The sequence below is a fragment of the Schistocerca piceifrons genome, chromosome X, assembly GCF_021461385.2.
Source record: "Schistocerca piceifrons isolate TAMUIC-IGC-003096 chromosome X, iqSchPice1.1, whole genome shotgun sequence".
NCBI classification, from domain to species: Eukaryota; Metazoa; Arthropoda; class Insecta; order Orthoptera; family Acrididae; genus Schistocerca; species Schistocerca piceifrons.
In genome coordinates, this window is record NC_060149.1 from 766,234,999 (window position 1) to 766,246,842 (window position 11,844).

At 43.7% G+C, this 11,844-nt stretch overlaps 1 protein-coding gene across 1 annotated transcript in view; it reads right to left on the bottom strand.

Annotated features, from left to right (window-relative positions):
- LOC124722699 overlaps window positions 1-11,844 on the bottom strand; it is a 107,514-nt gene that overhangs the window by 87,167 nt on the left and 8,503 nt on the right. The gene's annotated exons all lie outside the window — the stretch shown is intronic.

Sequence of the window (11,844 nt, forward strand, 5' to 3'; positions counted from 1 at the left end):
TGCTCTTGGGAAGAATCCAGATAGTACAAGCTGTGAACCAGACGTTGAACTGAAGCAGATTGTGCAGACAAAGCTTGTTAGTTGTGCCTGTATAGAATGTGGCATAGTGGGTGCAGCTGAATTGGTAGATCACTCAGCTGTTTTCACAGAAGGCTCTGCCTTTGATGAGGTAGGAGATTCCTGTAACAGGACTGTAGAAAGTGGTAGTAGGAGAATGAAGGGGATAGATCTTGAATCTAGGTCTATTGCAGGTGTATGAGCCATGAGACAAGGGTTGGAAGCAGGAGTGGAGTATGGACAGACAAGGATATTGGGTAGGTTGGACAAGTGCAGAATATTACAGTGGGAGGAGTGGGGCAAATAGTGGGAAAGATATTTCTCATTTCAGGGTAAAATGAGAGGTACTCTAAACTTTGGCAGAGAATATGATTCAAGTTCTAGATTTCCAGGTGATACTGAGTCACAAGAGAGGTGCTCCTTTGTGGCATGACAATGGGTATGTGGCAGATGGTAGGTGACTGGGGAGACAAGGCACGGGAGATCGGTTTCTGGACAAGATCAGGATGGTAATTTTGGTTTATGAGGGCCTCACCTCAGTGAGACTCTTGATATATTTGGAGCCGGGCAGCTTGTCACAACAGGTATGATGCCTACAGGTAGCTATCCCGTATGGAAGGGCCTTCTTGGTGTGAAATGGGTGACAGCTGCCGAAGTGGAGGTACTGTTGGTTGTTGGTATGTTTGATGTGGATGGAGGTATTGATGTAGTCATCCTTGAAATGGAGCTGACATTGAGGAAAGTGGCTTGTTGGGATTAGGATGAACAGATGAAGCAAATGAGGGAGAAGCTATTGAGATTCTGGTGGAATGTGGATAAGCTGTCCTTACCTTAATTTCAGACAATGAAGATGTCATCAATGAATCTCAGTACGGTGAGGGGTTTGGAATTCTGGATGGTTAGAAAGGACCAGTAAACCCCTGATTCTTTAAAGAATCGAACTCTCAGACTCCCATGTATAGAACAGCTTTAAATGTCTGATTACTTGACAAATGAGTTAATGTATTAGATATTTGCCTTTAAGCATGTAAGTCAGAAAAGGTTTAGGAAAAGTTTGAAATTATGCATAAATTTAGTCGGAAGTCACTATGTCCTTTCATTATGAAACAATGGATTAACTGGTTTAATATGGTACCTGGAAAGTTGTGCTCCACTTGAGGCGAAAGCTAGTTCTTCACACATCACAATGTTTATGACATATTATCTCCTGAATTGTGTGTCATAAAACAGAGTCAGTAGTAAAGAACTGATAAATTAAAACATCATGTCTCATGGTATACTTCATGAATGGTGAGAGTTTAGTAAGTGATAGACTTTTTCCTTTCATCATTTGATGTGGGGGCTCGAGTGTGGGGAGGGGGTGAGGGTAAGTTGTTATACTGTAGAGTAGAGGGTGGTGGCATTGGCAGTGACAAGCAGGTGCCAGGTGGTCAAAAAACAAGAACTGTGGAGAGTTCATAGAGAAAATGGTTTATGTCTTTTACATAGGAGGGTAGGTTACAGGCAAGGTGGGGGAGAGGGGGGGGAGGGGCAGGGAGACTCAGGGGAGAAATCTGGGATGAACCTAAAGATTAAAGAGGGGCTGGAGATCCTACTGGATTTCTGGAATAGAGGAATAGTCATGGTGGCAGGGTTTCCAGGTGGATGTATCTGATAGCTGGCAGGGTCCCTCCACCAGATAACCCCTATGGTTCAAAACCACAGTGATGGTGCCTTTGTTATTAGGGAGAATTATAAGGTCTGGATCAGTATTTAGATGGCGGATCATGGTTCTTTCTGTGGATGTGAGATTGGTTTTCATGTTGACAGATTTGGGGAATGATGGTGAGACAAAGTTCAAGGTTAGAAAATTCTGGGAAGTTAACATGGGCAATGTTGGCAAGTTGGGGGCAATGGGGGTGGGATCATTGTTAGATGGAGGACTAAATGGAGTCAAGAAGGATTCAGTATTGGTTTTGGATTGAGACTGAATTATGGGGTTAGTGGCACTGTGGGCACCAGAAGGACTTCTGCAAGCTCAGCATGAATGAATTTGGGAATGGGTAAAAAGGTAAGGCCTTTGGAAAGGGTTGAATCTGCAGTGGGCCTGAGACTTTTGGAGGACAGGTGCCTGCCTGTGTTGCAGGTCTGTTTAGGCTCTGGGTTTGGTAGGGTGGGAAGGGAGTTTCTGAGGGTCTGGTAAATGTAATACACCTGCAATCAGGGTTTGGGGGTTAACCTGCAAGCAGCGTCTGGGGGTTAAGAGAGGATGTGGGGGAGGTTTGATGAGGGATCTTGTAGAGGTGGTGGATTGTGGTAGTCCAAGGCGGGAGTTTGAAATGAATAAAATGGACACTTTTATGGTGGTGTCGTAACTGCTGCTCTAAATTCCTGGAGGGAAAGGGTTTTAATATGGGAGCTGGAATGTGGGAATCTGGGATTGCAGAGCAGAATTTTATGGATGGGTAATGGGTAGTGCAAGGTGGTTTGTGTCTGATTTATATGGTTTTGCAGGACTACATTGGTGAGGACTATGGTCTGACAAAATCTGAAGAAATAAAGGTCATTTTGGAAGATGGGTTGCAGCCAGATATTGGTAATTTGATCATCGGGCCATTTGGGGGGATTCCATGAAGTAGGCAACACTGCAGGAAAAGTATGTTGGACTGTGTTCTGGCTAGGGATAGGAAAACTTAACTATTTGCACAGATGGAAGGAGCAAGGATCGACAGCAGAGAATAAAAAACTCATTAAAATGTAAAATCATGTAAAAATACACCCTGAGACAACAGTGGTCATGTGTGTGTTTTCTACTTCTGTTGAAGGCCTTACACCCAAAGCTGAATGTTTCTAGCATTAATTTTAATTATGCCTTTCTGCAACTCATCGCCTCCTCTAAATTAAGTTCGTTGCATATAAAAGCCCACAAGGGCTGATTGGCATTAAAATCCCCACCAAGGAGGAAAGGAGGTGTGAGTTGCTGAAGGAGGGCAGTCGGGGCAGCAGGCGTAGGTGGCCTGCAAGATCCATGTACCAAAAACGTCCATACCACCGGAAGCCTTCAAAGGATCAATCCAGTTCCAAAAGAAAGCACAGAACTCACGAAGAGTCATTGAGTGAGCATCTGTAAAATGAGATTTCTGAAGAATGACACACACTGTGGAGTAAAAGGAAATAAGGGACTGAAACTCTGGAGGGTGACAGTAGTATCCATCACAACTCCATGGAATAAGTGTGAAACTGGGATCAAAGTGTCAAACGAATTGACCTAAGTTGGTCATGCTGCCAGGTCACCGTCCATCATCACCAAGTACGGGGTGACATCCATAAACAAGAGGTCAAGCTCTGGTTGTGAGGGAGGAACGTACGGCTTCACATCACACCTATAAATCACAACCTCCACCTTCTCCATGAAGGTATCCCCCTCAAATGGCACAATAAAGGTACTGGCATCAATGGCATTGTCCTTATGGCTTTTCTGAACATGCCGAGCAAAATGAATAACCTGCCATTCCAGACTGGCCCTGAGATTCATTAGTTTGAAGGATGAGGACCCTATGACAAATGACACCCTGAACCGTACTCCAAGAATGGTGATGAGTAATGGACACCAAAATGCCATCAAGATGGTCACAGGCATGAAGGGCTGCAGACTGTGTGGCAGTAGTAGTTTTGATTAATGGCAAACCTGACCACATCTTACTCAGAGCGTCCACTTCGCCAAATTTGTCATTGATAGTTTCCATGAAAAATAACAGCTTGGTGTCGATGAAAGTATCCCTGTCAGGCCTGGTGCAGACCATGTAGTGGGGAAAGGGTTTCACACCAAGCTGGTGAGCCTGGCACTCCTCCCAGAGGGGTAGTCAGGGAAGAGAAGGCAGCAGGGTCATAAGAAGCAGCATTAAAGGATCCATTCTGCTTCATACACAAAGTGAACACCCTTATACCACCCACTCCAATCAGGAACTCTACCCATGGGTGACACCCAGCCACAGCAAGGGCTGTCTGGCACAGTGGACACTGCCGTGAGTTCCCCTGCTCAAAAATGACAAGCAACCACGCCTAAGAATATGCGGGGAGGTAACAGTTCAGGTATCAGAAATGTGAGCTCTCTGTTGCCAGGTGGCTCAACCAAAAGGATACATAACAATGTCACCACACAAACTAGCTAACGTGCTAGCCACATAGTGTTAACGGACAACAGTGTTGAGGCAAAGACGGATGATGTGGTAAGTCTACACATCAACACATCTACATTAGGCATCCTTGCCCAGTTGGCTCACTATGGAGACAAAATGCTTTAAGGGGCTGTAAGACCAAAAATGCTGCAAGGGGCAGCAGTGCCAATGTAAGCAAGGACACTGAGAGAGGGAAAGAAGTGAGGAAAGGGAGAGAGGGGCATGGGGAAGAGAATGCAGCCTGGGAAGGAAGATAGGGTTGCAATAGCTCGGGGAACCACATGTGCCACACAAACTTGTGAGCCCCCTGGGGGAAATTTTGGCATCAGCTTAATACTTATTTGCTTTAATTACATTTGTTTTAATTCATGGTGGATATCGTTCTTGTGTCTGGTATTGTGCATGTAGACCTTTAAATTGTTGTCAGACAGTAAATTCTATAAAATGAAGCATGTGAAAGAAAGGACATATTGAGAGGTAGTGATACGTGTTTCCAACTTACTCTACACATTATTGTAATCACTCAATTCTGGGCAGTGTTCTTAACGAAAATAGTAATGACTCACTCAAAAAATAAAAGTTGCATGATATACTGATCAGCCACAACATTATGATCACCTACCTAATAGCCAGTATGTCCACCTTTGGCACAGATAACAGCAGTGATGTGTCATGGCATGGAAGACTTTGGTAGGTTGCGAAAGGGAGTTGGTACCACATCTGCACAAACAAGTTACCTAATTCCTGTAAATTTCTGAGAGGAGAGCGATGACCACTGATGCCAAGTTCAATCAAATCCCAGGTGTGTTTGGTGGGTTCAGATCTGACGAATTGGGGGGGGGGGGGGCAGAACATCAACTGAAACTCACCACTGTGTTCCTTGAACCACTCCATCACACTCTAGGCCTTGTGACATGGCGCATTATCTTGAAAAATGCCGTTGCTCTGGGAAACATGATCATTACGAAGGGGTGTATGTGGTCCATAACCAGTGCACAATACTCCTTGGCTGTCATGGTGCCTTGCATGAGCTTCACTGGGCCCATGGATGCCCACGTGAATGTTCCCCAGACCATAAGTGAGCTGCCACCAGCTTGTCTGTGTCTCACAGTACAGGTGACAAAGGAGCTGTTTCCCTGGAAGACAATGGATTCATACCCTTCCATCAGCATGATGAAGAAGGTATCAGGATTCGTCAGACCATGCAATGCTCTTCCACTGCGCTAATGTCCAGTGCCAATAGTCATGTGTCCTTTTCAGTCATAGTTGCCGATGTTGTGGTGTTAACATTGGCACATGCATGGCTCACTGGCTGTGGACGCCCAGTGCAGTGTATGTTCAGACACACTTGTACTCTGACCAGCATTCAAGTCTGATGTCCGTTGTGTCACAGTTTGCTGCCTGTCCTGTTTTATCAGTCTGCCCAACCAATGGTACCTGACATCTGTAACGAGGGGTGGCTGCCCAACCCCACGACGTCTGGATGTGGTTTCACCTTGGTTTCGCCATGTATTGAAGACACTCACCACAGCACTCCTCAAACACCTGACAAGTCATGCAGTTTCCACAATGTTCATGCTGAGCTTCCAGGCCATCACAATCCTTCCTCAGTCAAACCCAGACACATTGCATGTCTTCCCCATTCTACAAAGGGACAGCACACTCACTGATATTACATGCACTGTGTGCCAGACTAACAGTCATTCCTCACAAGCTGATGCTGCTATTGCCTGGATAGGTTTATATGATAGAAAAACAGTGGTCATAGTGTTCTGGCTGATCAGCGTACACAACAGAGTGTGTATTAGCTAAAATATGCTCCCCGCATGACCTTTCATAACTAATACAAGAAAGTATTCTTAAAGCAAAAGCATCTCTTGACACTGAAGTATGTGAGGTTTTCAGTCTAAGTGAAGGCACTATCTATTCTCTGTACAGCCTGCTTGTTACTGAAGGTCACTGTACATTCTACTGGGTCTTTACAACTACAGTGAAACTAGATAATGTGGGTCTTGCTTAGGTTGGCTGAAAAGGAAATTGTGGTAACTCATTTAAACACATTGGAAAGGTGGTCACTTTTTAAGATTACGCTGGAGTTTTATTACGTGGTGCAAGAATCTATAACAGGTTGCCAGTTGAGAGCAGAACAGGAAAATGATTTTGAATTCCAAAGTACAATAAATCTTCATTAGTCACCACTCCTACAATTTATAAGAATATCTGGACTGTTGGATATAAATTTTGGTGAACACTAATGTTCATATTAAACAGGCTTTTAATTTTTCAGGTATACTGGTCTCTGATAACAGTAAAGTGATATAAATCTCTAATATGAAATAATAGAAAATTGGCATCCAAATTAGGGAACAGTGGATTTTTCACTGCACCCATTTTTCTCCTCAAATAAACATATGAAGTAACCTAAAAATATTACAAATAACTGGGGGTCTGCCTTTTCATCAGCCAGGGTCTCCTCATAGATCTGTTTTTGTGGACCCCAATCTGTGTATCATTAATGCTGCTTATGGCACTTTCTCAGCCATTAATCTTTTGCTCACTTCCCCACCCCTTCTCCTTTCACTACACTTATTGCCACACGGTGACCTCTGTGGTAGTGACCACTTCCTATTGATTCTGTCATGCCCTTCCCGCCTCCCGATGGCAAGCTTATCCCACTGGGCTTTCCATCAAGCTGATTGGCCTCTTTATACCTCCAGGTCTTTTTTACCCTCTCTTTGTCAATTTGTATTGATGAAGTCATCAGTGACGCGTCCAATATGAGTATTTGCACCACTGACGTTGCTGTCCCCCTTTCGATTGGCCCCTTTTTCCGCTGGCTGATTCCGGTGGTGGAGCACAACCATCACTATCGATGATTGCCACTGAGCCATGCAATGCCTGAAGTAGCACCTGTCCTCTGCTGGACTTACAACCTTTAAACGTATTTGCACTGTGCCCATTACTTAATTAAACAGAGCAAGCAAGACCGTTTGTCTCCTGACCAGTATGGTTGTCAGGATGGATGGTTTCAGATCGATCATCTGCTTCAATTGAAAATCACAGTTTGGCAGAGCTTTTTCTCTGCTCCACCATCTTGTTGCAATTTTCTTCAATCTCCATAAGGCGTATGACACTGCTTGGTGCAATCACATCTTAGTTACACTCCATGAGTGAGCCTGCAGGGCCCTATCCCAATCTTTATTTGGCCGTTCCTGTCCCACCAGTTGTTACCAGTTTGGGTTGGCACTGTTATCAGCTCTCCACTAATCCAGGAGAATGACATTCCAAAAGATTCCATAGTAAGTGAACTTCGGTTTGTCATAATTCTGTCTGCGGATAATTTTTGTATCTAGGCTAGTTCCCATTCAGCTGTGGAGTGACAGCTCCAGTGTGCCATCTGTGGACTCTCTCGCAAGATTTCAGTTATGTCCCTTACATTGCAAGTGGTGCATTTCTCTTGCCGTACTACCGTCAATCCCGATCTGGAGCTCTAACGTGACAGCTGGCTGTGGTTCACCACTTCTGTACCTTGGGTCTTCTTTTTGACAATCAACTTACTTGGTTGCCCCATATCCACGTTTTTCAAGAATGGCTGTTTCTGTAAACTCTGTGTCCTTCACTTCCTGGCCCACATCTCTTGGGGTGCAGATCGTTTGACATTTCTCTGCCTTTATCAGGCCTTAGTTCTGTCCCATCTGGACATTGGTTGTCAAGTACACGGCTCAGCTGCCCCTTCCACAGTACTCCTCTTAGACGGATCCACCATTGTGGTATCTGTTTGGCCCTCCATGCCTTTTGCAATAGCCCTGTCGGTAGGCTTCCAGTTGATGCTGGGATCCTCCCCCCTTTTGGTTTGATGGTCCCAGCTCCAGGTTTCCTGTGCCATTACTATCCACTCTTTTCCTGCTCAACTCTCCCATTAAATTCTTTTTGTGGCTTTGGTACATGACCTGCTCACTGCCTGCCCTCAGGTGGGTTTACTGGTTGGGTTCTGCCTCACTTCTTTTTGCTGCAATTTCCATCTTTCCCCTTTGTCATGATCCTCACAATCTCTCCTGAACACTCTCCCCCACCCCCCCTCTGTTAGTTTCTTGGCACTAGATTCGGATAGATCTCTTCTGGCGTCCGAATTCCTCAATCACTCAAATGTTATTCTGTTGTTTGTTTCGTCCACTCTTCTGGGAGTTTTGGCATGCTGTTGTCTTTTACACCAATGGCTCTAAATCTGCCAGTCATGTGGGATGTACCTTTACATCTTCTTTTGGCACAGAACGTCTCTTGCCTGCCATGTGTGGGGTATTTACTGTGGAACTGATGGCTGTTCCCTGGACCTCTGCTTTATTAAACTGTCCTCCCTCAGCTGAGTTTTGTTGTATTTGACTCAGTGAATGGCCATCAGGCTATGGGCCGTTGTTTTCCCTGTCACCCCTTTGGTCTGTGCCATTTACGACCTTCTAGTCAATCTTGACCATGCTGCTTGCTCAGTTGGTCTTCTTTGGATTCCTAGCTATGTGGGTATCCACGGAGGCATATTTCTGGCTTTACATCAAATTTCTTTTCATTCTGTCATGGGCAAACTCTTGAGCGGGGCCCATGCCATCTAATAAACTTTGTGTGACTAAGGGTACTCCTGCCTGCAGTGATCTTCCATCCTTTCTTGTTTTCGTATTGGCTATACCAGGTTGATCCATGAATTTGTCTTCCCATATTTACGTACCTGAATTTCCTTCCAGAATTGAAGTTCCTTGGTTGGCATCGACATTGACTTGGGTGGCCTTCAGCCATTCCTCCATGCTGGCCAGCTTTCCCCTTTCCTTTTTCCCTATGTTTGGTCTGGTCTTTTGTCCCATTTTGTTTCCTTTTTTCTTGTGTCTTCTTTCCCTGGTGGTGTCCACCTTGTGTCATGACCATTGTATGGTGTGGGGATAAGGATGGGTCAACGGTGGAGCTGGAGCCGCCTCACGCCTCTGGGGTGCCCCCTGTTCTCGCCCCTCTGCCTTCCTGTTCCATACTGTTCCTGCCACACTGACGTTCCTTCTGCTTCTGTGTTTGCTTGTTTTACTTTCCCATTGACTGGACTGTGCTGTCAGTGTTGTTGCTCCCTTAGTCTCTGCCATCTTGGATTATGGGACCAATGACGTTGCATATAAAAGCTTGTGTGGATGGATACTGATGGGCCCATCTGCGGATAGCCTTAAATTATGGCATACATACGTAAAATGTTACAAAAACTGTGTATGAATTTTTTCTCAGCAACAGTCGTTTAACATCAACAAGGAACAAAAATGTTTTATGCCACTCTTTCATGCAGAAATTAATCAATTTATATTTGATTATGCTGAAACTGAAGCACATCCACCCATAAATTCGCAACGAAGCTTCATAGCCGCCAATTCGGACTTCAGTATATGAAAATTGTTCTGAATGCACTGAAGTCCTACATGAAACATTAATATCCATTGATGTCCATCAAAGAGTTACAGATGTGGTTACAGATAAGAGGTTTGCATAGGCCTCTACATGAAATGTAGAGGACACTAATGTGAGTACACTAACACTAGTCACAATCTTTTGTTGTACACTTTACAAAAGTAGCCCACAGTGGATTCTTCTACTTGTTAATAAATAACACGACTCGTTTCAGACCCCGAAGACACTGCTTCGTGATAGGACTTAAATAACAACTAAACAAATGGTTACTGTCATCATCTGTAACATTGATAATTTACAACAATGAGCCTAAAAAATCATAGAGATGGCACAGAATACATTTAATATGAATGTTTTGATTCCTGATTATCATATCGCAGGGTCAAATGACGGCAATGAAGCTTGGAAATAGGTGCAGAGAAAGAAATAGAGATGGAGATAAGACCACCAGGACAACTGAAAGCAGATAGTGCAGTCTGTGTAAGTTTACTATGAAATGGAAGAATGATCAGATACCTTACAGCCTACTGGATGGACAGAATAGCTGCAGTATGAAAAGAAAGATAGCTCAAATGGAGGAAAAGGCATTTAGTTCTTCAACTGTACTTTCAACAACATCTAATAATTAAATAAAACTGTTAGAATGTATGAAGTTTCAGAAAGTTGCTTCCTCCTTCACCAACTTATTTACCTAAGATTCCTGCTAATGTAAACAGCAAAACATGATGCAAGTACAATGAAAGAAAGAAAAAAAAATGGAATCAGGCAGCTATCACAGTGAGGGGAAGACTAATTTAAAATAGAAAAAATACTGAAAAAAAAACCACGTGGAAAATCTTTTACTAAAGAATTTGGTAACAAACAACTGGAAGCAACAGCAGTACAAAGAAAATGGGATGCAAAAAAACAAACTATGATGGCTAGTTGACACCCAAAAGGACATAGAAGTTGCTGTTGACCATTGGCAACTACAAAAATGGAATACAGACAGAAGACTAATACTCAGAAGTTTACATCCATCGAACTAATAGAAGGAAGTCAAACTAAAAGTGCACAGAATGATAGACTGGGTTAACAATTTTTGGGAAGACAAGAATGGGAAAACTAAAGCTAACAAGTGGTTCTACATGATTGTTAAGGGGTCAAACAATACGATAGCAAACCAGGCCTCAGCCTACAGTAACTTACTGTCCCACAAGCACCACCCAACAGTTTCTACCCCCTCATCCTATCACCTCCTTCTTTTTCACATTACCTCATCCTCTTTGTTTGCCACCCTCTGTGAATGTACTTTCCTGTCCTTTCCCCTTCACTGCTCTGCATGCCCTGTCAGACAGCACCCCCCCCCCCCCCCCCCCCCCATACCCCACTATCCCACTGACTCCAGATTGCTCTTCACATGACAGTCCCATTATGGTTGGAGCTGGTGGTAGTAGTGGTCACGTTTGCATGAATTGTGCTTGCTTGCTTTTTTTTGTGTGTGTGTGTGTGTGTGTGTGTGTGTGTGTGTGTGTGTGTGTGTGTGTGTGTGTGTGTGTGTGTCCTCTGTCTGCTGAAGAAGGCTTTGGCCAAGAACTAAACTATAATGTGTCTTTTTGTTATGCTTGTCTGCAACTCATGATGTCATCTTTACTTTGAGTGGCAATATATCCCTTTCCTGATATTGTTAATAATAAAGAAAATGAGACAGAAGATTATATTCAGTGAAATCAAATTTGGGTAGATAATAATGAAAATAAAGATTTCCTGGATGTTACACCATATGAGTTGTATAAAGCCATTTGAGGAAGCCACCAGGAGATGGTGTTTCAATAGAAGTGATTGAAGCTAGAGGGAAAAATACTATAGTATGAACCTACAGAGTTATTTACAGAATGCCTGTACATCAAGACAAAGGACTGCCCCCCCCCTCCCCCCCCCCCACATACACACACACACGTACACTTGAAGAATCTACTATACTTCCCAAGAATGGAGACAGGCATGATATAAGAAACTGGCCAATCAGTCTTCTCTCCAAAATATAAGCGACATTCACAATTTCAATGACGCAGGCTTCAAAATTTGATTTAGGACAATGGATTATATGATAGGTAACAACACATGATACTTTCAATTGGATTGTGAATGTATTTCATCACCACGAACAATTTCATTTCTGCTATGGCCAGGTTACAACTTCATCTCGCCAATTACTATG